Genomic DNA, 26,942 nt, shown 5'->3' on the forward strand with positions numbered 1-26,942 from the left:
TTCTAAAAATAGTATTAATATATTTTAGTAAAAGAAAAAATCATACCCATGATACTGGGAGTTTCGATTCGAACTTGGGATAATTCATAACCAAGTTCACCACCATATTGATATAAATTGCATTTAGCATAGGTTACTAAATTATCCTGTGGGATTTCGAAATTATAAAGTAACCATTTTGGGTATGGTGGCCTAAAGGCCAAAGCAAAATTACAAGATGGAAATTTTGCTAGTTTCATTTTCTTTTCTAAAACATAAAGATATTTATTGGGTGTTCCAGGGGGAAAAATTGTTTCTGGAATTTTTTCTCGAATTTTGTCTCTCAAGGTCTGAGCAGCATAATATACTGTCCTCCTTGGATGTAAAGGGTTATATGCTGTTTGATAATATCTTTGAAATTGCTGAATTTCTTTAATGTGCGTACCTTTAGTCTTCTTGTCTTTGTTCTGCAAAGTGTGAAAAGTATTGGTCAGTTGAGGCAGCAATTCATCAGGATTCCCTCGATTGGATTGGCGTGTGTAATAATTTCGCCACCATCGAAAGAATGTTTCAGAGCATGCAAATGATGTTGAGAAATATGTAGGCTCGAACACAGTTGTTCTCTTGGCTTGAATTATGGATTTCCACACAGGTTCGATCTGAGGAATTTTCCATTCACTTATACTTTTGAATAAAGAGCTGGGTTTCGATTGAACTATACCAAACTGTCTAGCTACATGGTTAGGTTGATAACCATATACTCCATAAGGGCTACCAGGTGTAAGTCTGCTAGATAGATAGGTAGGGGTCAAATAAGCTTCCCATATAGCATTGATTTCTGTTTTGTTGGCTGTTTTCGAAGTAGTGGGAAAATCCTCTTTGAACCAGTTAGGTCCATATTTCCTAGTGGTAAATGGTGCCATTATAGGGGTGAAAATGGGACAATCAATCAAGGTTTTGTAAGCATTCTCAAAAAGTTGTTGTGAAGTCTTGTTCCCATCAGGTTGAAACATAGCTAAGCCTATACCTTCAGTGGTCCTTTCTGAGTATGCTGATGTGTAAGAGGAAGGTAGGATCGAAGCAAGTTTTGATCCAAAAATGGCTAAAATCCATAGTTGGAACAACCATATGGGTCCTGATACAACTAAATTCCCACCAGTTCGGGGATAATCTCTAAGATTATTAGTTGTATGGTTAAGGGTTTCATACAAAGAACCTAGAATCAGTTTGCTTAAACAGATATCTGCTCCTTCATGTAACTGACTAGCTAGACACATGAATTTCTTAGGGACTTGTACTGACCTTGAGCAAAAAACATGCATAGATAACCAGTAGGTCAAGAAAGCTACATGTTCATCTGCAGATACTTCAGCACATTTGGTATCATGGTTGTTAGCTATAAACAAACCATAGGCAGGGCTATCGAAATCTACTGAGTATTGAGAGGTGGTAACATCTGGATTAAAGGTGTATCCAGTTGGTTTTAAGCTAGTAAGGCCAGCCACATCTAAAAGGGTAGGAGTGAGCATTCCACATTTCAAGTGAAGGCTGTTGTTCGATGGGTTCCAAAAATGTAAAGCAGCAAATATTAATTCATTATGGTATTTTGGACCATATCGAGATATTTGGATGAGATCAAAAATCCCTTTCTCCTTCCAGAATTGTCCCTTTTGTTTTTGAACTTTGTCTAACCAAGCAATGTATTCTGGGGAAGGTTTTGGTTCAGTCCTAATTTTGGATTTTACAAAACTTAGGTCAAAAGGACCTTTTGAGAAATGGGGCCTAAGAATGCATGTGGAGTATCAATACAAGGGATGATTACCTGGGTTTTCCAGATAGCTTTTTCAGCTTCATTGATTTCTGGTTCGTTCACAAAAGCAGGAGCAGCACTGGCGATTTCTTCAGTGAAATCAATGGGTTCTTCGCGATTCACATGAGAAGTTCCTGCTGCATTTGTCATTGTTTAAATGTTTTTGTGAGAAGTTGATGAATAGTGAAGATTTCGTGTTTAAAGATAGGAGTTGCAGAAAATTCAAAGCTTTTTCTTTGAGAGAATTTTGGCGGAGAAGAGGAACAGTGAAAGTGAAAATGGAATGGTGAAAAGTGAGAAGAGTAAAGGTGAGTTTGTTTCTATATGGACCTTTGATCATGACACATGTCAAGATCTTATTTTGACAGTTTTACCATTAAAAATGGTATCTTTTCCAATGTTAGAGAACGTGGCCCACTAACTAAGATTGTGGGGTCAGTATTTAAAGGAAATTTGAATTAGATTTGAATTAAATACTGACATCATTCATTTCGATGGAGAATGTTAGTTATTTTTTCAAAAACGTCTTTTTCTTCTTCGATGAAATCGAAAATGGCGTTTCTGGGGGGCAATTTGTTAGCCAATATATTTTACTAGCTGTAATAAATGTGGTCAAAGTATAGTTGACCTAGATTTAAAGAAGATTCGAACAGAGTGTTGTATTGAAAGCAAAGATAGGTTCGAAGATGGTAGAAGAATTCGATAGAGCAATTTTCGAAGGTGGTTATCAACAGTTATTCTTTAAGTCAGTTTGTATTTTAAGTTTGTTTTCAAATAAGCAAAACTGTCGACTTGTGGTAGTTGTAGTTTGAATTTCAAAGAAGTGTAGTTATTTCTAGACTTAGTATAAATAGTAGTTTTTCATAGGAAAAACGGGTCACAATTCCATCATACAAACTTACACTCAAAGTATCCGTATGGAAGCGAGAAACGAGTCACAAGTTGCAATGTATGAATCTGTGTACCAACTTTAATTTAATCAATACAATTTACCCTTTTTTCTTTAAGTGTTCTTGCACTTTACTTTATTAAGTTCGATTGAGTTCAAGTGGATTGAATTCGATTGTTTTTATCGTATTTCTTATATTTTCGACACCAAAAACACAGAATTTCTAACAACAAGAACAAACACAATATGTCCTAAGATTTACTGGTTGATCTTGCAAGTTACCATTTGTAAACCAGCGGTTGTTTGCGAAAATCCAACGTAAACACTTAGTCCTTGATGAAGAAGGAGCTGCTATTGATAGAAGGAAACATACTCCTGCTCAGAAGAAACTCTACAAGAAGCATCACACGATCAGTGGAGCACTTGTCACTGCTAGACCTAAAGCAGAGTATATGAAGATGAGTGACAAATCTACTGCTAAGGCAATGTTTGCTTCTCTTTGTGCAAACTATGAAGGCAGTAAGAAAGTCAGAGAAGCAAAAGCTCTTATGCTTGTTCATCAGTATGAGCTGTTCAAGATGAATGATGATGAAAGTATTGAGGAAATGTACTCAAGATTTCAAACCTTAGTCTATGGACTGCAAATACTGAAGAAAAGCTATGTTGCTTCTGATCATGTGAGAAAGATACTAAGAAGCTTACCTGCTAGATGGAGACCTAAGGTTACCGCTATTGAGGAAGCTAAAGATTTAAACACTTTAAGTGTTGAAGATCTTGTCAGCTCTCTCAAGGTTCATGAGATAAGTCTAAATGAACATGATCCTGCTAAGAAGAGTAAATCCATTGCTCTTCCATCTAAAGGGAAGTCATCAAAAGCTCTTAAAGTTGTTGAATCTGAAGAGGAATCACCTGATGGAGATTCTGATGAAGATCCTACTGAGAAGATGGCTATGCTCTTTAACAAGCTTAAGTATCTGGCAAGGAAGAATATGAAGTTTATGACTAAGAGAGGTGGTTACAAGAGCTTCAAGAAAGAAGATCAGAAGGGATGCTTCAACTTTAAGAAGCCTGGACACTTCATTGCTGACTGCCCTGATCTTCAGAAGGAGAAATCAAAGGACAAGGCAAAAAAATCAAGCTTTAACTCAAGGAAGTTCAAGAAGCAGATTATGAAGTGTTTAATGGCAACCTGGGAAGATTTAGACAGTGAATCTGGGTCTGAAAAGGATGAAGCAGAAGATGAAGCAAACGTAGCTAGAGGGTTAGAGGCTACAGTGACATCAGAAGCTGAACCTGACTCAGAATCAGAAGATGAAAATGAGGTATACTCTAAAATTCCTAGAGAAGGACTTATTGAGTCTCTTAAAGAACTCCTTACACACTTTGAACTTAGAACCAATGAGTTGAAAGATTTAAAAGAAAGATATGTTGACTTAATGAAACAACAAGAATAAACTTTGTTGGATCTGAAAGCTTCTGAAGAAGGACTTAGAGGCTTTGACTTCATTTGTAAAACTTATGAAGAGAAGATCAAGTTTCTTTGTCAGAAGCTACAAGAAAAATGTAATGGAAAATCTTTAAGTAAGCATGAAATTGCTCTTGAAGATTTATTATATCTGGTATTGACAGAAGCAAAGTTGCTTCAATGATTTATAGCATTTACAGAAACAATGGTAAAGGGATTGGATTCTCAGAAGGGAAACTTAAAGAAATCAGTCTTAAAGCATGCTGTCAATGTATCAAGGAAGGATTGAAAACCTTCTTTGTACCTGAAGGTGCTAAGTGTGAAACTGTAGTTCAGTCAGAACCTGAAGTTTCTTACTCTAAGACTAAGAATATTTCAAAGTTAAAGAACACTAAGCCTAAGGCAATGACAAACTCTAATTCTAAGACTTCAAAGATCAAGATTCTAAAGATATCAGAACCTGTTCCTCAGTGTCTGTTGAAATCAGAGTCTGGTATCTTAAAGTCTAAGGTTCATAAGAACAAAACAGTTATTGCTTATGATGAATCAAAACCAAAAAGTGTTAATCCGAAGGTGGTGATTAAATAGAAGCTGTCAAACTTACAGCACAAGGTATAAGAAGTGAAGAGTAAAACTTCCCGTACTAACCTCAAAGGACCCATAAAACAATGGGTACCTAAATCTAAAATTGTCAATGCTGCATATATGTCTAAGAGCAAAGGAAAAGCAAAAATCATGGTACCTAGACAGCGGTTGCTCAAGGCATATGACAGGAGAGAAGTCTATGTTCCTCACCCTCACAATGAAAGAAGGAGGAAATGTGAAGTTTGGAGGCAACCAATCTGGCAAGATCATTGATACAGGAACTATTGGTAACTCCTCTATCTCAATTAATAATGTGTGGTTGGTAGATGGTCTTGAACATAACCTCTTGAGTATCAGTCAGATTTGTGATAATGGTTATGATGTGATGTTTGAAAAGACCAACTACACAGTAATCAACAAAGATAAAAAGTCCATAGTATTCAAGGGAAAGTGGATAGAGAATATCTATAAAATTAACTTCTCTGAACTAGTTGATCAGAAGGTAATCTATCTTCTATCAGTGAATGATAAGAAATGGATGTGGCACAGAAGGTTGGGACATGCTAACTGGAGATTAATCTCTAAGCTTAGTAAATTACAACTTGTCAAAGGCCTACCAGACATTGACTATCATTCAGATGCACTTTGTGGTGCATGCCAGAAAGGGAAGATTGTTAAATCATCTTTTAAAACAAAAGACATTGTCTCAACCTCCAGACCCTTATAATTACTTCATATTGATTTATTTGGACCAGTTAGCACTCCATCCTTATATGGAAGTAAATATGGATTAGTCATTGTTGATGATTACAACAGATGGACTTGGCTAAAATTCCTGAAAAGTAAGGATAATGCATATGATGTATTCATCAACTTCTGCACTCAAATACAGTCTGAAAAAGAAATGAATATTTTAAAAGTCAGAAGTGATCATGGTGGAGAATTTGAAAATGAGCCATTTGAAATTTTTTACGAAAAACATGGAATTATCCATGAATTCTCTTCTCCTAGAATTCCACGGCAAAATGGGGTTGTAGAGAGAAAGAATAGAACTTTACAAGAAATGGCAAGAACCATGATTCATGAAAATAATTTGGCTAAACATTTTTGGGCAGAAGCAGTGAATACAACATGTTATGTCCAAAATAGAATTTATATCAGACCTGTCTTGGAGAAAACAGCATATGAACGGGAAGAAGACCCAATATTTTTTACTTTCATCAATTTGGATGTACTTGTTACATTCTAAATAACAAGCTGTACCTAAAGAAATTTGATGCCAAGGCCCAAAGAGGAATCTTTTTAGGTTACTCTAAAAGGTCAAAGACATACAGAGTGTATAATTCAGAGACACTCTGTGTTGAAGAATCAATGCACGTTAAATTTGCTGACAAAGAGCCTGGAAATGAAACTCCAGAGCAAGGTGAAAGTTTTGCAGATATACAGGTTCCTGAAGACACTCCAGAACCTGATCAGATTATTGAGTCTGAAGATAGTCCAGAAGCTGAACCCACTTCAGAAGCTCAAGATGAAGTACCTTCTGATGAAGCTCAAGATGACTCTCAGCAAACTAATCAATCCAAGAACACATTCAAGTATAAGTCTTCACATCCTGAGGATCAAATGATTGGGAACAATGAGAGTCCTAGAAGAACAAGATCATACTTTAGACAAGAAGAGTCTATGATAGGATTGTTATTAGTGATTGAACCTGCTACAGTTGATGAAGCACTATCAGATGATGGATGGATAATAGCTAAGCAAGAAGAGCTCAATCAGTTTCAAAGAATTGATGTCTGGGATCTGGTACCCAAACCTCAGCAGAAGAACATTATTGGAACAAAATGGGTATTCAGAAGCAAGCTGAATGAACAAGGTGAAGTAGTCAGAAACAAAGCAAGACTTGTTGCTCAAGGTTACAATCAACAAGAAGGCATTGATTATACTGAATCATTTGCTCTAGTTGCAAGATTGGAAGCAATCAGGTTACTTCTGTCCTATGAAATAAATCATGGCATAATATTATATCAAATGGATGTAAAGAGTGCATTTCTAAATGGAGTGATATCAGAAGAAGTGTTTGTCAAGCAACCTCCTGGTTTTGAGGATCATAAGTATCTTGACCATGTTTGTAAACTTAAGAAATCACTATATGGCTTGAAACAAGCTCCCAGAGCTTGGTATGATAGACTAAGTAATTTCCTAATTAAAAATGATTTTAATAGAGGTCAAGTTGACACAACACTCTTCAGAAGAACCCTTGAGAAAGACATTCTTATTGTGCAGATATATGTTAATGATATAATATTTGGTTCTACTAATGCATCTCTTTGCAAGGAATTTTCTAAGTTAATGCAGGATGAATTTGAAATGAGCATGATGGGAGAGTTAAAGTTCTTTCTTGGAATTCAAATCAATCAATGCAAAGATGGAGTTTATGTTCATCAAACAAAGTATAAAAAGGAGTTCTGAAGAAGTTCAAGCTGGAAGATTTTAAAGTGATGAACACTCCAATGCATCCAACCTGCACCTTAAGCAAAGAAGATACTGGAACAAAAGTTGACCAGAAGCTGTATAGAGGTATGATTGGTTCTTTGTTATACCTTACTGCATCTAGGCAAGATATTTTATTCAGTGTATGTTTGTGTGCAAGATTCCAGTCAGATCCTAGAGAATCTCATTTAACTGCTGTTAAGAGAATCTTTAGGTATTTGAAAGGAACAACTAATCTTGGACTCCTCTATAGGAAATCATTAGATTATCAGTTGCTTGGATTTTGTGATGCTGATTATGCTGGTGATAGGATTGAAAGAAAATCAACCAGTGGCAACTACCAGTTTCTGGGTGAGAATCTGATCTCCTAGGCTAGCAAAAGACAAGCAACTATTGCTATGTTTACAGCAGAAGCAGAATACATCACAGCTGCATGTTGTTGTACACAACTGCTTTGGATGAAACATCAGTTGGAAGACTATCATATTAATGCTAACAGTATTCCCATTTATTGTGATAATTGTTTGTCAAAGAATCCTATTCTACATTTAAGAGCAAAGCATATTGAAATCAAACACCACTTTATCAGAGATTATGTTCAAAAAGGAATCTTGGATATACAATTCATTGATACTGAACATCAATGGGCTGATCTATTCACTAAGCCTTTAACTGTGGAAAAATTTGATTTTATAAAGAAAAATTTGAACATGCACTTTGTGTCGGATTAAAATGCTTGCTCCTGAACATGAATTTAGGTTCTGAAGTCGTTCAGAAGCTATAGTCCATCAGAAGCTCTTTATTGAGGTTCTGAGGAAAATGTGCTTCTGAAGATGACATCAGCATCTGAACTCCAGAAGCTGGATTTTGTGCTCCTGAATAGCAGAGATAGTGGAAACGTTGGAAGTTACTTTTGGTAGCACCTGTCCCACTAACTTGGCAGTTACTCTGAGAAACTCTAACGTGACTTAAGTGTATTGGTGTATAACATAAGAGGGCAATGATGATTTTAAGCTTTGAATGTACTATCTCGCGCCCCCTATGTCATTAATGATGTGTTTGTTTGTCCCCTTCTAAATTGCAAACGTTTTACTAAAAACACTTAGACAAAAAACACACACTACTCACTTTACAACCTACACTTTCTGTATTTTCACTGATTCCCTGCGAGAAATTCATCTTCTTCAATCAAAACCCTAGAACCCTAAATCTCTCTTCAACATCAATGGCTTCTTCAAGTTCGGTTCCAGAAACATCCATGCAAAAACCTGCATATGAAGTCAGGGGAAGAACTATCTCATTAGAAGAATGGGAACTTACAGTTCAAGTTGAAAACCCTGTGGATTTCATATTTTTAGCACACCATGGATGCAAGCTCGAGAGTTATTATGAAGCTCAGGACCTCATCAACTACTTCAACATGCTGAATGGTCCAACATACATGAACCTAGTAAGGCACTTCTGGGTTAGAGCACAAGTCTACGATCGTAAAGCTTCTCAGTTAGAAATGGATGAGAAAGTTCTGATAGACCCCAGTCTAAAGGGTAAAACAAGAGAAGAAATGGGTTTGGAACCGTTCACCTGCACAGAAATAAGATCAAGCATCATGGGTATTCCTGTGTTTATCTCAGAAGAAGTGATTCTTTGGGTGATTAGAAGAGCATATGAAGGAAGGTTTGTCACTGGCTTGGACAACAACAAAACTAGTCCATGGATTGAAACAGTGAATAAAATCATGTTCAACAGTACTAAGAAGGGAAATTACTGTGATTTGATCATGGAACATAAGTTGTTCCTGAAGATCCAAAATGAGAATCTTCTACCAAAAGGTGGTGGTGGAGATCAACCCTCACTGGATCATAGAGTGGTTCTGCACTTCTTCATCACCAAGGAGAAGGAAAATGTGCCTAAGTACATCTTCAGGCACATGATTAAGACTCTTAGGGAAAGTCAAACAATCAAAAGATGCTGGATTCCCTATGGAAGATTTATTTCATAAATTCTTCATCAAGGAGGGTGTAACGACCCAAATTTTTGAGACATTAACTTATACATTTCTTAGTGAAAAAGATCAATAACTATTTTTTTTTTCTTATAAATAATAGGAGAAACTGAAAACTCATAGGGTTCAAAATACACGAATAAACAGGTTTCTCTTAAATTTTCAAAATAGTAAATCAGAGTTGTTTTACATCAAAATATAAAATCCCTAAGAACAAGGCTTTCGGCCTTTTACTACCCAAGTACACATCCTAGCTGGTCAAAACTTTGGAAGCTAGCGAGAACTCTCGCTAAGACGCACCAAAGGTCCACCTCTCTCGAAGCTTCCAACTGTAAATCGATATCATTATCTGATTTTCAAATACGGAAAAAGGGTCAACTCCCAAACAACAACAAATATACAAGTTATACATATATTTAACATGTATTTAAAGGCACACAAATAGTACAAAATTAATATAAAGTACACACAATGTCAACACCCAAAACACCAGCGGACTCGACAAATGCACGACATCCTAAAGGTTGACCTATATGCGACACAAATGATCCGGATATCACCTCCCTTATAGGGCAACAAAAGTTCTTCGTAGATATTTGTGGGCTTCAACCAATTAAGAACTCTCCACTGTGGCTCCAACCAATTATGGACACCACATACCCCACGGGTCCCAACCTATTATGGGCACCAAAAGAAAACAATGAGCCTCAACCAATTATGAGCACTCAAAAGGAAACGATGAGTCCCAACCAATTATGGACACTCAAGACTTTGGGTCCCAACCAATTATGGGCACCACGCGACAATGAATGTGTGCATGCGACACCTGGTTATTAACTCCACAAAATAAATCACTCAAAATGAGTATCCGACTAAATTAATCATTGTCTTCACCACCTGCTAGAGACACAGATTACATCGACAGTAACTCCGACTTACAACATATGCAAGACCACAATTCGGACATAACAACAAGTTATACTCACAAAACAAGCAATGCAAAATCAAGTTCACATTACATAAACATGATCAAAACATCATCATTTTAACAAAAAGTAAATACATATATAAAATAAGAAATGGAGCGCCCTTTCCCTTACCTTAACAATATAGCAGCTATTAAGATTTCTACTCGTGGTCTTTGCTCCACTGAATCTACACCTTCACAAAAAGTATTTACTAACTTAGTTTCCAACTCCTATTCCTATTACTCCTAAATCCTACTCAAGGCTCGGTTAAAATAAGATTCACCAATAACTCCTGCTTATTTGGTTATTAAAATAGAACCTTTAGATTAGTAAACAAATATAAGCACCTGGTACAAGTATAGTTACTACATTATAAACGAATGGTAGGAATTAAATTCTAGAATCACTTCCACTAAAACTTATATTTTTTTTAAGTACTTTGAATAAAAGTCTTCAATCATAATACTAGTAACACTTCCAATTATAATCAAAAAGTTTGTCTCAAAAATTACTCAAAGGTTTCATTCATGTAGTCAAAACAAACACACCGTAGCATACTCTATTATCGTATCAGGTCCTATTATTTAAGAAGCATCAAACCTAACTTGTTTTAACTAAAAACCTTTGACCAACTAATCATTCCAATAAACCATTCTAACTCACTCAAGAAGATTGCTAGAACATTGGACTAATTTTTTTTCTCATGGTTAAACTCATAAAATATATCCCGTTTTAGAAAAATAGAATTCCATAAGTAAATGAAAGAACAATAAGAAATGCAAGAGCAGTAGTTACTAAAATTTGAAAATACTTTTAGAACAAAGCAAAAACTCGAACTTGACTATGGCCTTAACAATTCAAAGTTTTTACATAAACTACACTAAAAGGTGTCAAGGGCATAAAAGGGTTGAACTCTCTAACAATAAGTGTTAATGAGAAATGATAGCAAGAGTGAAGAAAGTCTTACTTGTGTGAAGTCTAATTGTTGGTTCTTAGTTCCCTTTTCTTTCTCTTTCGAGACTCCCTCTCTGGTTCTCTTTCTCTCAATTTTGTTTTCCTATTTTTCTAAGTGTATGATCGGTAGAGAGGTGAATGAATAGAATAAAAAGATAACTGATTGTTATTAATAGTGAGATAACCTCCCACTAACTCCCTTCCTAAATGAGTGGCACTATAGTTAAGGATTAGGAGGTTACACTGTATTTTTCTAATAGAAGTTCCTTTTTCTTGTTCTTTAATATTGGGACGGTGATTATACTTAATTAATTTAATAGCAACATGAGATCAAGATGGGAAGGACTTGCTACACGTGCACACAGAAAATGAAAATAATGAAAGCCAACCCTATTGAAGTGATTCTATAATATGGTAACTACTTGTACATAAAGCAATTGAATGAAGACCAAGTCATTTTTCTTTATCATAATAGTAGGAATAGATGGTTATAGGGTACACTATTTAATAATTAGTATAATGAGTTTTGATTATATAATTTGAAAGAAAAAAAAATAATGTTATCACTCAATAAATCACAAAGGTAAATTATTTTAAGGTCAAATTAAGATAAAATAATTTAGAATAAAAATATGATAAAATACCGGGATCTTACAGAGGGCTTCTGAACACTCTCAAGGAAATCAATATCTTTACTGATGGACAGCTATGCACAGTAACAGGCAAAGTGATCAATGGCAGTACTCTTAGGCACATGAAGCTAATCACAAAAGAACCATACACTGAACTCAGCACTGATCTAAAGTAGTCTTCAGCTGTATCCGATCTGATGAATGATTTTCCTCCTATATGCAAGGAAGATCCTTTAGAAGTGAGAGTTAACTTCATTCTGGATCACTATGAAAAAACAGGTTAGACAATTAAGCTCAGTGACATTCCTGACACTACGTATGGTGGTGCTTTGCCTATAGCTAAAAGCAGGAAATCCAAGAAGAGAGCAATTACTGAAGCTGAGTATATGGAAGAAGATGTTGAATCACTTCCCAAGAGAGCTAAGAAGGAAAAGAGAGACTCTCAGAAGCAAGATATTGGTCCTATTGTGCCAAGTATTCAAGAAGAAGTCCAGGACTTAGAACCTGCTGAAGTTCTACACAAGAGGACAAGGAGTGGCAAAATAGCTGAATCCTCACAATCTCTACCTGCTTAACCTTCAATTCCTAAGAAAAAAAAGGAAGCATGCTGTCAGGAAACTGAAGGTAGCAGACTATGTGATGGAAGAGGAAGAGCAGATTAAAGCTACAACTGACTTAGTGACCAGAGAAATCAAGAAGAAGAAAGCTGCAGAAGAAGCTACACTGCAGAAGGCTGATAAACTTGCTCAGGAAATCGGTGTTCCTGCTGAGCAATTGCTGAAGGAATCAACTGTTGAAGCTGCTCAACTGGGAATTGAGCTTATAGAGAATCTTCAACAATTGGTGGTGTCTGGTGAAGTGATGGAAACTATTGAAGGAGTTCAGAGGGAAGCTGCTTGTTCAGAAGCTGATGCTTCAGAAGCTACTCGAGGTAATACTAATTCTCTTCACACTGCTAATGTTATAGAAATAGAATCTAGTTCAACCTCAGCCTCCCACTCAATATCTAGTTCAACCTCCTCAGACATAGATGATATTCCCTTAAGCCAAATCTATTCAAATATAAACAAAGGCCTTTCATCATCCACCAAACACCAGAAAAAGCCTGCTGATGATGCATTTGAGCCAATGTATCCAAGTATTCAAGAAAGGATAATTGGTTTGTCCCAAATGAGGATTGATGTTAGTGCAGGACTACCTGCTAATCATCCCTTTCAATCTCTTATGATTGAACCTCTTCAATTTGTTCCTGCAGATGCAGAGGTTGTAGGTGAACCAGCAGTGACTGAGTCTGCCAATCTCACTGAATCATCATCACATCCCAAATCAACTACCCAAACTTCTGAACCATCTATTTTGGATGATCTGGTCAATCACTATTCAGTTGAATTACCAGGTTTTGAAGCTAATCTAGAAAAAGCCTCTGAAGTAGCTTATGAGGAAGTCACTTTAGAAAGCCCCCAACAACAAGCACCAAACTTACAAATGGCCTCAATAACCTGCACATCTATTATCATTCACCCTGAACAACTTCCATATCATCTCAATGCAACTCACTCAAACACATCCTTTGGCATTGCGTTGAGAAATTTAGCCAAGAAAAGACAATCTATTTCTAAACAAGTCTTTCTTGATCAACTTGAGTCTCAAACTTTTCATGAACAAATCATTGAACCTGATTTTATGATCACATCAGATCATTCTGATGATGAAGATGAGCAAACTAATTCCTGGTTCAAACCTAGATTTCTTAATATGTCTACAAGCTCATCTTCTACCTTGGTCTTAAAATCTGTTCCTGATCTACCATCTGAGACCAATATTGATTTTGCTGAACCTAACTCACCTTCATCTTCAAACCAAGCCATTCTAGCTTGTACTCCTGCCAGATCTACAAATGTACCTTCTCCACCCACCCTGTTTCTAGATTCTATTATATTAGCAGATGTGTGTGAGAACATTTTTCAGGAGCTGAACAAGTTAGTTGAAGCAAGAAATAACTTGGTTCATGAAGAAAACTATGAGAAGCAATGGATGAGATTGAGAGAAAGAGTTGATTTTGTCATGTCTGAACTACAAAGATCATCTCTTGATGCTCATGATATTGCACAGAACAACCTCCAGGACTGGTTGAGAGGGGTTGTCAACAACTTGCAAGAAGTAAGAGTTAGCAGAACTCAAGAGAAGACTCAATTGTGCATAACAGGCAGGAATGCTTCTGATGTCATTCCTTCTTGTGTTCATCCTAAGGAGCTGGATCACTCATGGTTAACCAAGATAAACTTCAAGCCAGCCTCTATAGAGTTGGAATTGATGCGTAGGAATACTGTCTTGGAAAGAGAAAACAAGCAGTTAAAGAAAGAGCTTCTTGATCAGAAACTGTTACTGCTTGAGTATAACTATTCTACAGAAGCTAAACTGGAAGAAGCAAGGATTAGAGAAGAAAATCTGATCAGAAGCAATGAAGCCTTCAAAGAGGAAATGAAGCAGCAAGCTGAGACTACAAACAAGATGCTCAAAGAGACGATGGAGATGTTCCAAAAATAACCCAAACCTTAGTTGCACACCTTAGCTTGTTTATTTTCTTTGTTTATATTTTTTTGCATACTTCTGCATCTGAATAATTTTTTTTTCTTCTGAACTACTTTTATGCATCTGAACCATATTTTACGCTTCTGAACTCTGTGTTTAATAGAATTTCTCACTGTTTTTCTCACTCTTTCATTTTGTCTTTATTTTATACTTTTTGTTGATGACAAAAGGGGGAGTAGATGTATAGTATTTATAGGCTCTGAGCCCCTTTAATTTAATTTTAATCAAGTTAAATTAATAGGACCTTCTTCTCATCTCTTAGTCTATTAATGTGAGAATATTCTGAGTGTTATTACGTTTTTAATGATGAATTTAATTAACATGGATAGAACTCAGGGGGAGCTTACAAACCTCACCTTAAAGTACTATTGGACTCAGGGGGAGCTTACAAACCTCATACCCTTAAAGTCAACTTGTTAATTAGATTAACAACAATTGAACATTTTAAATACTAATGTTTGTCATCATCAAAAAGGGGGAGATTGTTGGAACAAATTGTGTTTAACATTACCCTTTAGAGTTTTGATGATAACAAGGTATTAAAAAAATTGTCAATTGGATATGCTAATATTTGTTCAAGTGTACAGGACCATAGACAAAAATTTTGGTATCTTATAAGGTTCTGAAGGAACAAAAGAGAGCAAAGGAATAAACAAGAATGAAGCTTGAAGCATCTGAAGAAAAGTGCTCCTGAAGTCAAGGACTCCTGAAGTAATGACGTCATCATCAGAAACATGTTCATCAAAAGCACCTCATCAGAAGAAATATCACCAGAAGCTGAAGTTCATCAGAAGATGAAAGACTTAAAGCTTCAAAGGCTATTCAAAGGATTTAATCACGCCTAGCATTGCAGAAGACCAGGACAGTGAAACAACAACTATTTTGAAAGGATTTGAAGGCATTGGATGCTTGTTCTTTGAAGAGCGTTGACAAAGTACAATTGTACGAAGTGTACAACCACTACCTCCACTACTCTATTTTTGTCTCTGCTACAGGACAAGAATAACAGTTATGCCTGCAACAATGTTCCTTTATACTAGGAATGGTTTTGAAATTGATCCTTCATAGGAAAATAACCATATCAGGCAAAAGATCATTGGTGATTGATCAAAGCTTCAAACAACCCTTTTTTAAATGTGCTGTCAATTTCACAACATCTCTTTCACACCTCTATATAAAGGAGTGAAGACTTAGAGAATGGCAAGGAATCAACAACAATTTACAAGTGCCAAAACTCTGTCAAAATTGTTCTGTATCAAAAGTTCACTTAGAATTTCTTAACAACTTTCATATCTTAGAAATTCTAGAGTCTTAAGAGTCTGTATCTGATTTGTATTGTGAACACCACTGATTGTATATCAAGTGTTCAACCTCAAACAATTTTCTTTGTAATTATGTTTGATTAGAAGTCTCTTGCAGTTGTGCTTGAGCATATGAAGTCTCTTGATTGTGTTCAGGAGCATAGGAAATCTCTTGCAGTTGTGCTTGAGTAGTTTGAAGTCTCTTGCTAGTTTTAGCAGTGAGCAGTTGTAATCAGATATTACATTTTATTGAACTCTCCTTGGAAGTGCAAGGGGGACAGGACTACTTTCGGTTTGTGGAAGGAACCTGTATAATTGTTTTGTGTCTTTCTTCTCTCTTTCTCTCTCTCTCTCTCTCTCTCTCTCTCTCTCTCTCTCTCTCTCTCTCTCTTTGTTTTATCCGCTGCAATTAGATCCTGAACATTACTTCAGAAGTAGAACTCTATCTGCTTTTGATCAGTAATTTCAGCTTAGGAGAAAACGAAGAAAAAGCTAAGACAATTCAACCCCCCTTCTTGTGTTTTTCTCACCTTCAGAGGTTGTTGGTGGATAAAGATAGTTTGTCGTTTAGGTTGTTGTCGGCTCGTTACGGTGTGGAGTGGGGCATGTGAGGGAGGGTGTCCGGGAGGCCTCTGTTTGGTGGAGGGACATCTCTGCTTTGTGTTCCAAGGATTGGTTCTATGGTAATGTTAGTCAGTGTGTGGGAGATGGCAAAAATACTCTCTTTTGGTTGGATGTTTGGGTGGGTGGAGTGTCTTTTAGAGACCGTTTTAACATATGTCGGTGTTGAAGGGTGAATATATGTTTGATATGCATTTGTTAGGTTGGGTAATTGAGGGGGCGACTTGGAGTTGGAGGTGTAGGTTGTTTGCGTGGGAAGAGGATCTAATAGGGGACCTTAGGCTTTTACTTCATAATGTTACTTTGCAGGTTGATAGGGTTGATAGGTAGCGGTGGCAGTTGGAAACGTCTTCTGTTTACACAGTTCGAAGTGCTTATAATTTTCTTAATGCTAATGCTCCTGTTGATCTTATGGTGCACGTGTCTTCTCTGTGGCATAATGAAATTCCCTTGAAGGTGGTGTTATTTGCTTGGCGTCTATTTTGCGACAGGCTCGCTACTAAGGACAACCTTTACCGTAGACATGTTACTGGCATCGACGCTTAGTCGTGTCTTGGAGGGTGTGGGGAGGTGGAAACATCTACTCACTTATTATTACATTGTAATCTTTTTGGATCTGTTTGGAATCATATTCTTAGGTGGCTTGGTGTATCCTCTGTTTTGCCTGATGATGCTTCAAATCATTATTATCAGTTCAATTTTATTGGTGGTGCTACCAAGTCCAGGAGATCTATCTTACAGGTTATTTGGTATGCAACAGTGTGGGAAATATGGAAAGAAAGAAATAATCGGATTTTCAATGACATAATTTGCTCTATTTCGCACGTGGTGGACACAATAAAGTCTCTAACTTTCATGTGGTTGAAGGGGAAACTCGCTAGTCTTCCCCTCAATTACCATGGTTGGTGGCTCAGTCCGTTTACTATCCTCGACATCGGCTAATTGTTATTCTTTCTTGTTTTGTTTTTTGGTTATTTGGCTTCAGCCTTGTAATTATTGTTTCGACTTTGTTAGTATTATGGTGTTTCTTCCTTAGCACACCTTGTGCTAGGAAGACCTTTTTGTTGTGGTAATATAATTCATTTTAGCCTCTTCAAAAAAAAATTATATAATACTACTAGAATGAGCTATTATTGCTCAAGTACATTACAATACTAGCCACCTAACAACCTAACTGCCAATAACAGAAAGGAAGAAAAAATGACTCTCTCCACATAGTTACTTGCACCACAAATAAGCTAACCATTGACTAATTTTGAATTAAACTCACAACACGCCACCTTAATTCATGTTAGTCAATGCTTAGTTTTCCTCTCTTAAGTAAAATATCATTTGTATGTGTTTACTTCTCCCATGTGCAATGGGATTTTTAACTAAGTTGATGGCAGAGATGTTGTCAACTTAATTTCAATGTCACAACTGCATGCTTCTCACTGCTAATTTCATCAATAAAGTTTATTATCCAAACTGCTTGAAATGCACAGAGTGATGCAACTATATGTTCATCTTCACATGATGAGAGTGTGACCACTGATACCTTTCTCGAACACCAAGACACTGGTGATCCCCCCTAATAATAACATATAATTTGCATTTGATTTTCTATCCTCTAGCTGCATCAAAAACCGAGAATCGAACCAAACTAGATCAATTTATGTCGGTTTGGTTTGGTTTTAAATTGAACCAAACAAAGTCGCACCGTAAGGAATTAAGATAGGCCCAACAGAATAGAATAAGCTCAAGTTATATTCCTAATATAACTTGATCTTATTTTATTCTATTGGGCCTATATATTAATTCATTACCCACATACTTTTTTAGTTTGGTTTTGTTTGAATTTTTGGTTTACTTGTTTTGTCCGAACCGCCTGTAACAAAAGCATGCAAGTAAACAATTAAAAGTATTCCCAAAAAAACAATTAATAGTATTCCCTGATATTCTAGAGTACCCATGTTTTTTTAAATGAATAGACTTGTTTATTATTTATGAGTTTACGTTCACTTTTTGTTTTGAACAAGCAAAAATGAATTTTATGAACACCAACATCGTAATTGCTGCAACAACGGTGTGCCTTGGAGCATAGATTGGATCAAGGGCCTTGGAGCATCGATTGGATCGCGAATCAAATGACTATTTCGGAAGGCGGTGTTGTAATTTCTTCAACACGCAAGTCGGACAGAAGGAATGAGAACAATTCGAAATCAACAAATTTTTCTTCTACAACATCTCTTAAGTCACCAGCGATTAAGAAGGGTGGAGCGTTATTCAGTCTGTTGGTTTCATGAAGTAAATTGCTCGCATGCCGGCTAATGATCGAAAGCAGATTATTCGAATTTTAAAGAAACAAAAACGCAAGAAGAAGGTTCGTGTTACGCAACATATTTCAAAGCTAGCAGAAGGTTCAACTTCGAATTCTTCAAAAAATTCAACTTCATCAGGTTATAATGATTGGGAGAATTGGTTGCATTTACATGGCAAAGCAGATAAGGTGAAGGAGAATGTTAGGGAGTTGGGAAAGGTAGTGTGGGTGAAGTTTAACTGTGATACCACCAATAGTTTTAACTTGCTTTCAAGGGATGGGAGGAGAGAGTGGAGGGCAGCAGGCTGTTGTGAGGTGTTACGTGGGGAGGTGTTGGGGAATGAGGGTGTTGAGGGTGAGAAATGAGGTTGTAGGTGGAGAGGTGGGTAGGGTGAGGGAGGTTTCAATGAAGATTATTACTTATAATGCGAGGGTGTTAGGAGGTGGTGAGAAGAGGGCAGTGGTCCAGCGGTTAGTAAATGAGAAGCATCATATGGTGTTGTGTATTCAAGAGACTAAGATGGAAATGATGAATGATCAAATGATTAAAGCATAGTTATTCTTACCAACCTTCTGTTGTGGCTTCCGATGGCTTGGTTACGGTGTGGGATGCATCCCGGATTGATGTGTGGTCTTCTTTCAGCTTCAGACATGTTTTGACCATTAAGGGTAAGGTTTTACTTACTGAAGAAGAATTTATTATTTTTAATGTATATCCACCGTGCGACCTGGTGGCTAAAAAGATGTTATGGGAGAGTTTGTTTCTACTTGTTATCAATAATAGCGATGTGTGCATTTGTGTCTGTGGGGATTTTAATTATGTTCGAAGTATATAAGAAAGGAAGGGTAGAGTCGTGGCTTTTAGGCAGCCGGATGCGGATGTGTTTAACAAATTCATTTATGATAGTATTTTAATTGATTTGCCTATTTGTGGAAGGCTATTTACTTGGTTTAGAGGTGATGGAATTTCTATGAGCAGATTGGATCGCTTTTTGTTGTCAAATAAGTGGTGTGAAAAATGGCCACATTGTATTCAGGTCGCTTATCAACGGGGTCTATCTGATAATGTTCAGGTGATGTTACATGTCGACGAAACTAATTGGGGGTCTCGTCCTTTAAGGATGCTTAAATGTTGGTCTGAATTTCCTGGTTACACATGGTTACACAGAGTTTGTCCACGAAAAATGGGAAACATTCAACTGTCAAGGGAGGGGCGGTTTTGTGTTACAACAGAAGCTGAAAATGATTAAGGCAAGTTTAAAGGTGTGGCACTCTCAACATGATCAGAATATGGACGGTAGGATGAAGGAGATAAAAGATAAAATGTCTTATTTAGATGTTAATGAAGAAACTGTCGATCTCTAGGATGAGGAGGTCACCGAGCTTCATGATTTATCCGTCACTTTACACTCATTGGCTCACATGCAAAATAGTATTAAATGGCAGAAATCGCAGATGAAATGGTTGAAGGAGGGGGATGCAAATTCAAAATTCTTTCATAGTTACATGTCTAATCGACGACGTCATAATGTTATTAACGTGGTATCTGTCGATGGTGGTATTGTTGAAGGGGTGCATGATATTCAACCTATTGTGTTCAATTATTTTTCACATCACTTTAAGTCAAGGGGGTAGCGCGGCCAGGTGTTGAGGGTCTCAATTTTTGCAAACTCTCTTTTGTTGAGGCAGGAATTTTAACTAAACCGTTTTCTATAGAGGAAGTGAAACAAGCCGGCTGGGATTGCGACAGTTACAAGAGCCCGAGCCCTGATGGTGTTATCTTTGGTTTTATTAAGGAATTTAGGAATTTATTAAAGGATGATTTGTTAAGGTTTATGGTGGAATTTCATCGAAACAGCAAGTTGACAAAAGGTTTAAACTCTACTTTTATTGCTCTCAATACGAAGGTGAATAGTCCGCAACGGTTGAATGATTTCCGACCTATCTCTTGGGATGGAAGTCTGTATAAGGTCCTTGCTAACAGACTTCGATCTGTAATAGGAAATGTGGTCTTTGAGTCTCAGTTCGCTTTTGTTAAAGGGAAACAAATATTGGATGGTATTTTAATTGCAAATGAAGCGGTAGATGAAGCTACCCGCTTGAAAAAAGAGTTGCTTTTGTTTAAAGTAGACTTTGAAAAAACGTATGACTCAGTCGATTTAAATTACTTGGACTCTATAATGGCAAACATGAATTTCCCAACAATTTGGAGGAAGTGGATTTTTGAATGTGTTGGAATGGCAAAGGAGTCTGTTTTAGTGAATGGCTGTCTGACGGATGAGTTTCTTATAATGGTCTTAGTATGCATTTATTTTTGGGCTATGACGTCTTTGGATCCCTCTGGTCTCATGTTTGGCTTTGGCTGGGTATCTCTTCGGTTTTGTCTGGTGATCTTCATCAACACTTCAATCAATTTATTACTATGGTGGGTTTGCCTAGATTCACACATATGTTTTTCAGGATCATTTGGTTTACCTCTATCTGGGTTCATTGGAAGGAAAGAAATGACCGTGTGTTCAAAAACATGGCATCAACACCTTCCACCCTTATTGAAAAGGTTAAACTGACATCTTTTTTATGGTGAAAGTCAAAACAAGTAACGTTTACTTACAGCTATCATGACTGGTGGAAGCAACCGATCCTTTGTATGGGCGTCCACTTGTAATCTTTTCATTGTTTTGTTGCTTCGGTCGTGCTTTGATTTGGTTAGCACCTGGTTTTTGTAAATACTCTTGTGTTGTTTCCCTTTTGCACGCCTTGTGCGGGGTAAATCACAGTTGTTAATATATATCATTTTTGTTTGTTAAAAAAATTATATTATATTGCAATTACCATGATATTTGAGATTATGTTTGTAATATTCCGCTTATTCAAGTTATGAGATGATACCTGTTAACGATATTTTGCGTACGTTTCAGTTAAGGGCAGTTTTGGTTTTTGTTCAAAAGGAGTATTTAAGGGATTTAGACCCCAAAATATTCATTAAGACTAAGCCTTTCTCTCTCTAGGTTTTACAAAATTTTCTTGCTCTCTTCCATCTCTAGAAATCGACCCACATCCCTTCTTTAATCCATCTTCACTTTGATCTTTCTCCTTCAAGCAAGCAATTAAGTAAGGGTAAGAAACTATGGTGGAAGAAACATAGGAACTTGAAGCAACTTCTCCAACTAGATTTCTTTGTTAGGGTTTTGGTTGTGTGGAAGCTTGGAACAACTTCAAACTCTTTAAGGTGAGTTCCTAGATAGTAAACCTATCCTATGGGTGTGACTTTGATAGTTTCATACTTGATTAAGGTTTAGATTTTATATGTAAGTTTTATTTTCATGATGAAACTAAGAGATTAATAGATGTTTAAAGTATGCCATATGCTATTATATGCCTTTCTCTTGTGAAATATGTTTACTGGATGTCTAGGGCTTGCAAGAGGTTCAAGATTGAGGCAAAACTGTGGTTTTTCGAAAAATCTGCACATAAAACTCAAGAAACTCGCTAATGGCGACATTCCTACGCCATTAGCAAAATTTTCCAGAACTCACTCCAGAGGAGTACGCTATTAGCGAGTCTGGCAGGTGCTGCACAAAAACTTTCGCTAATAGCGAAAGTCTCTGGACTTCCAGGGACATTTCGCTATTAGTTGCTCATGCATCGGCCATCGCTAACGTCGTATCGATTCCTTGCTTGGGGCATCATACAAACACTTGAGTTTGTTCTTAAATTTACATGAAAACAAAGGAAAACCCTAAATTCTTGGATAATCGATTTGGAAACCTAGACATCAAACTATCTTTATTAAAGAAAGATGGAAACGCTAGAACGACATATGGTTTTAAGCATCGAAGTAGGACTTCAAGAGAGAGTGTTTTATTAATCAAGCAAGGGTAGGAATATTGTGTATGAGGAATAATAGAACCTCGACCTAGTTCGTCGAGAATTAGAACGTCATTATAGAATTGTGTATGGCAATGTGTGAAATGATTGGTTCAATCTATTCATTAAGAATGTTTAATCAAGTAAAGCTAAAACAAGAAGTTTTATATGGTCAAGACCATTAAGCAAGAGTAGGTGTCGTGTCTTTTGTATTCCTTCCAAGGACGGATACAAGAGGTTCTCCAAGGGGAACGGGGTAAGCCGTAAGGGACCCGCATACCACTGAGGGAGTCCGGTGCGCCTTAGCTAGGTATTTCACCGGTAGTTAGGGATTAACTTTCGGGGTTACTCCACCCGGAATTAATCCGTAAAATGAACTCAGATTTATTATTGTTATTCGACGCTAACTTCTAACTTAATTCTGAATTTGATTATGTATTGATGTTAGATATGTTCAAGCATAAGAATTAAAGTAAGTAAAGAAAGTTATGTCGGTGACGATTTAGGTTTACCTAATCGTCCTACTTAGAAACATGTCATGAATATGTTGTATAGATCTCGATGCGTAGAGCGTATCTTGAAGTAGCGTTTTTAGATTCCCCTTAACCGCCATGACACGTATAGAGTAAGCGAGACCCTTGGAAGACGAAAGAACCTATGACGGTTTTAGTAGGCACTACCGTTTAGTCAAGCAAGACCACACACGTATAATCAACCGGCAGGTTGTATTTTAGACACATGATAACCATAGGTTTTTCCCCAAGGTTATCACAAGCCTAGGGTTAGGGAGAACTCACTGAGGCTTTATGTCTCATCCCTCTCATTATTTGTTCAGGTTCACAGGTTACTCGAGGAAAAGGTAAGGAAAAAGCTTTGGATTGACCGTGTGATCGTGGAAACATATTTAGAGTTGGACTTATGGATGCATATGTTTAATTATAAGATATGTTGTTTTGACTTTTTGTAATCAAGTTTCATTTGGTTATCTAGTGAACAATATGTAACTTAAGACCTTGGATGTTTTGTATCTAAATACTCGACTTGATGTCGTTTCAGTATTGTATAATTAATGTATCCAATATCAATTATAACGCACTTTTGAATATTCTAAACATTTTCAAAACGGGCGTTACAATGTTCTTAAGTGAAATTATTTAATTGATGAGAATATTTGAAGACATCTATTTGATATTTTGTTTTATTTCCGCTGCGGGTTTCTATTTAAGTAATTAGGAGATAACCATTGAAATGTGTGACACCCTATATAGTATTTATTATTAATTATAGTATTTTAATTAAAATAAATCTTGGAGATTTTAGGGTCTTATGGTTGTGGTTTATTGGGGGATGGAAATTTTAGTTTTTGTACAATCTCTCGCCCCTCGATTTGTCAAGTCCCCAAAACAAAACAATTTTAAAATCCAACACAATACAATTGAAGTCATCATGTCCAATTTTTTTTAAGGAATCATGTCCAATCTCTTATTTAATGGGTTATTTGTCTTTTTATCATTTTAATTATCAAATGTCATTTAAGAATGCTTTCATCCCAAGGTATTTAATTATCCTCTTCTTCTCACCGTTTGCGCACGTTTTTTTTTCTTCCGAAAAAGTTTCATGATTTGCCTTAGATCTTTTTTTTATTATGTATGTTATTCTCTTTATTTTTTTTATAAGCCAGGAGAAAGGACATGCATCAAGAGGACACACCGACATTCAATTAGGTTGGCATCCCGGGGAACCTCCACCCTATGCCGCCAACTCCAAATCTTATTAATCGGGGGGGGGGGGGGGGGGGGGGGGGGGGGGATGAAAGTATATACAAAGAGGGGGGACTAGGCCAAAACCCTCAGAAACAAAATGCAATAAATAAAAACAACAGACTAGGAAAATCGGTAATTAGGCAGACCACATCTGTCCCGGAAGAAATCCAAACACAACTTTGACGGTACCCCAAAGCGCCGATAAAATCAAGGGACCTCTTTCATTAACACAAAACTTCAAAACACCAATACTCTTCCAATACCAAGATGGAATTTGTGACACAGTAATCATAGGTTCCGCAATATATAATAACAAAGGTGTATTAGACAAAAATAAATTCCTTAACGTATCTCTAGTGTCGGAGTTACCAATACCTCGAACATTCCAGAAAAATATATTCATTGGGCAGGCAGTGAAGATTCACTCTTGGTGCTTCTTCAACATTTGTTTTTGCTTTTTAGACAAGACCAGAACAAATGGAGTTTCTGCTGAGCGCCGATCGTACTCTTCGATACTCTGCCAGAGATCCAAATCTTGTTGAATACGTGGATTACTATGTTGCATGCCAGCATCACGTGGATTCAAGGAGCTTACGATTCCATCGGAGGCAGGACATGTGGCTGAACCGGGCCCAACCTGTTGCACCATGGCCGGGACATCATCATCAAGGGCCCAAATTATTCTCTTCATAATTTGGTACTTTCTCTCCAAATTTCCTTCAAAATATACGTTGTACTCAAATCATATATTACACGACTCTTAAATAGCCATTGTGATTTTTCCTTAAAATTAAACATAAAAAAAATTAAAAAATCAACACATACACAAGATACAAATTGAATCCCGGTTTCACTGTTTTGCCGTGCTAATTTGATTTTGTAATACAAAAAACTTCAGGTTGCATTTAGGTTCGGAAAGTGTAAAATTTTTCTATCATGGAAAAGTTGGTTTTAATCATTAGATCAAAGAGGAACATTGATCTTATCATACTCTTTCTACATTAGATTTTTTTTTTTTTCATTTTGTCTCAACCTTTCAACTATAAAAACAACTCATAACAAACTTTTATTCTTAAGCAAAAATCTGCATACCTTCTGTTAGTATCATGTTAGTATCATAAAACATAAACTCATGGGTTTACCATAATTTAGTATTTTTGCTTCTTTCATGGATCAGAAGCAAAATTCAAAGCCAAAATCAACATTCAATTCAATTTAAGCAACTCATGAATAGAAGCCATGAAATCAAAGCAAAATCTTGCTTCCTTGAAACAACCTCTCAACCTTGAAATTAACATTTAAAACCATGAATCATAACTTATTGAATTCAAACTAAACAAAATAAACATATCATCTTTAAGAAAGAAAAAAAATCAAAGCAAAACTATAAACAAGAGTTGAATCTTCCGACATGGAGAAACACCCTTTGAAGAACTAATTAAAACAAACTAATTAAAGAGATTTAAATGGTCAATCATCCTTAGAACGAGTGTCACATCCACTGCTGACACGCTTGGAACGAGTGTTATAAACATTGCTAATTCTTGTGCCTTGTTGAATCTTCCGTTTATTTGTTTTTTTATGGGGCTTGGAAAGGTATTTACTAACGCTGGTTTCTCGGTCTTTCTTTGATGCCTCCTCTGAACCCTTATCATTTTCCTCATCCCATTGCTGTTAAAGCACACAATTGTCTTTCTGAACCACAGAGCTCTGCTCATGTAAATCGCTTGATATATGAACATGAGTCGTCATTTCAAAGTCTCTTTGGGAGTCACCTAATTCTTGATTTTTCACCTCATGAAAGTCTACTTGATCATTTTCTTGACTTCGTAAGGAAACCGAAGAAATATCTTCTCCATTACCTATTTCTGTAACCTTTGCAGATTTAGAGACATCAGAGACTGATTTTTTCATAACGTCTTTCACTGCAGGGGTTTTCATCACAATTTTTTCATAACATAGAAATTCATTATACTAAAATGGCACTGCCCTAGCCACAATTTTTTTTTAACGGCAAACAATTTATTCATCACAAATAGCATATACCAAAGGAACAAGTGCTGATATTTTTAGGCTCTACCTACAAATTTTATCACTCATGAAATTTTATTTCTACATCTCTGGACTCAAATACTATGATCAACAATTATTTGAAGAAACAAATCAATATACCTGTAACCTCAGCTTCAATATCTTTAGCGGTAACATTGGTCTTCTCATAATCTAAAAGTACAAAAAAGTGAAAATTATAAACTAATATCCTTGTAAAAACAAAAATCAAATATAAAACTAACATTATATTTATTAAAATAAAAATAGCATTGCTCTAGCCACAACTTTGATGTACCTGAATCTTCCTTTGGAACACCATTACCACTCATGTTGAGATCCAAATCTATAGTTTCTAAATTGTTTCCCTGTATGAATAATTGAATCAAACAAGAAAAAAGTAGGTAAATAAATTTATAATTAAGACTCGTTTTACAGTCCCGGGAAATTTTTTTATATATGGACATTATTACCAACAGAGAACACATTATTAGTCCACAACCAATATTAAACAATGAAAAGCATATTGGATTTCTAAAAAGCATATTGGATTATTTTCCTAAACACATATCCAAGACTAAAAATTAATAATAAGGATTCATGATGTATTATTTTCTTTTTTTCCACAGTATTAATAGTTCAAATAAACGCAAAAAAGTAGAAATAATAATAA

The 26,942-nt window shown here is 36.3% G+C and overlaps 1 long non-coding RNA gene and 1 pseudogene across 1 annotated transcript; one reads left to right on the top strand and one right to left on the bottom strand.

Moving 5' to 3' along the window:
* The window catches only part of LOC146922282 (uncharacterized), a 153,347-nt pseudogene that overhangs the window by 13,904 nt on the left and 112,501 nt on the right, over positions 1–26,942 (top strand).
* Positions 9,351–11,677, bottom strand: LOC146922283 (uncharacterized). The gene is made up of 3 exons (XR_015010839.1): positions 11,159–11,677; positions 10,324–10,384; positions 9,351–9,572 (listed from the first exon to the last, which is right to left on the bottom strand). It is a non-coding gene; the product is annotated as an uncharacterized LOC146922283 (long non-coding RNA).

Source organism: Medicago sativa, chromosome 5 (assembly GCF_051527215.1).
Source record: "Medicago sativa cultivar Bolivia chromosome 5, Bolivia_mono, whole genome shotgun sequence".
Taxonomy (NCBI): Eukaryota; Viridiplantae; Streptophyta; class Magnoliopsida; order Fabales; family Fabaceae; genus Medicago; species Medicago sativa.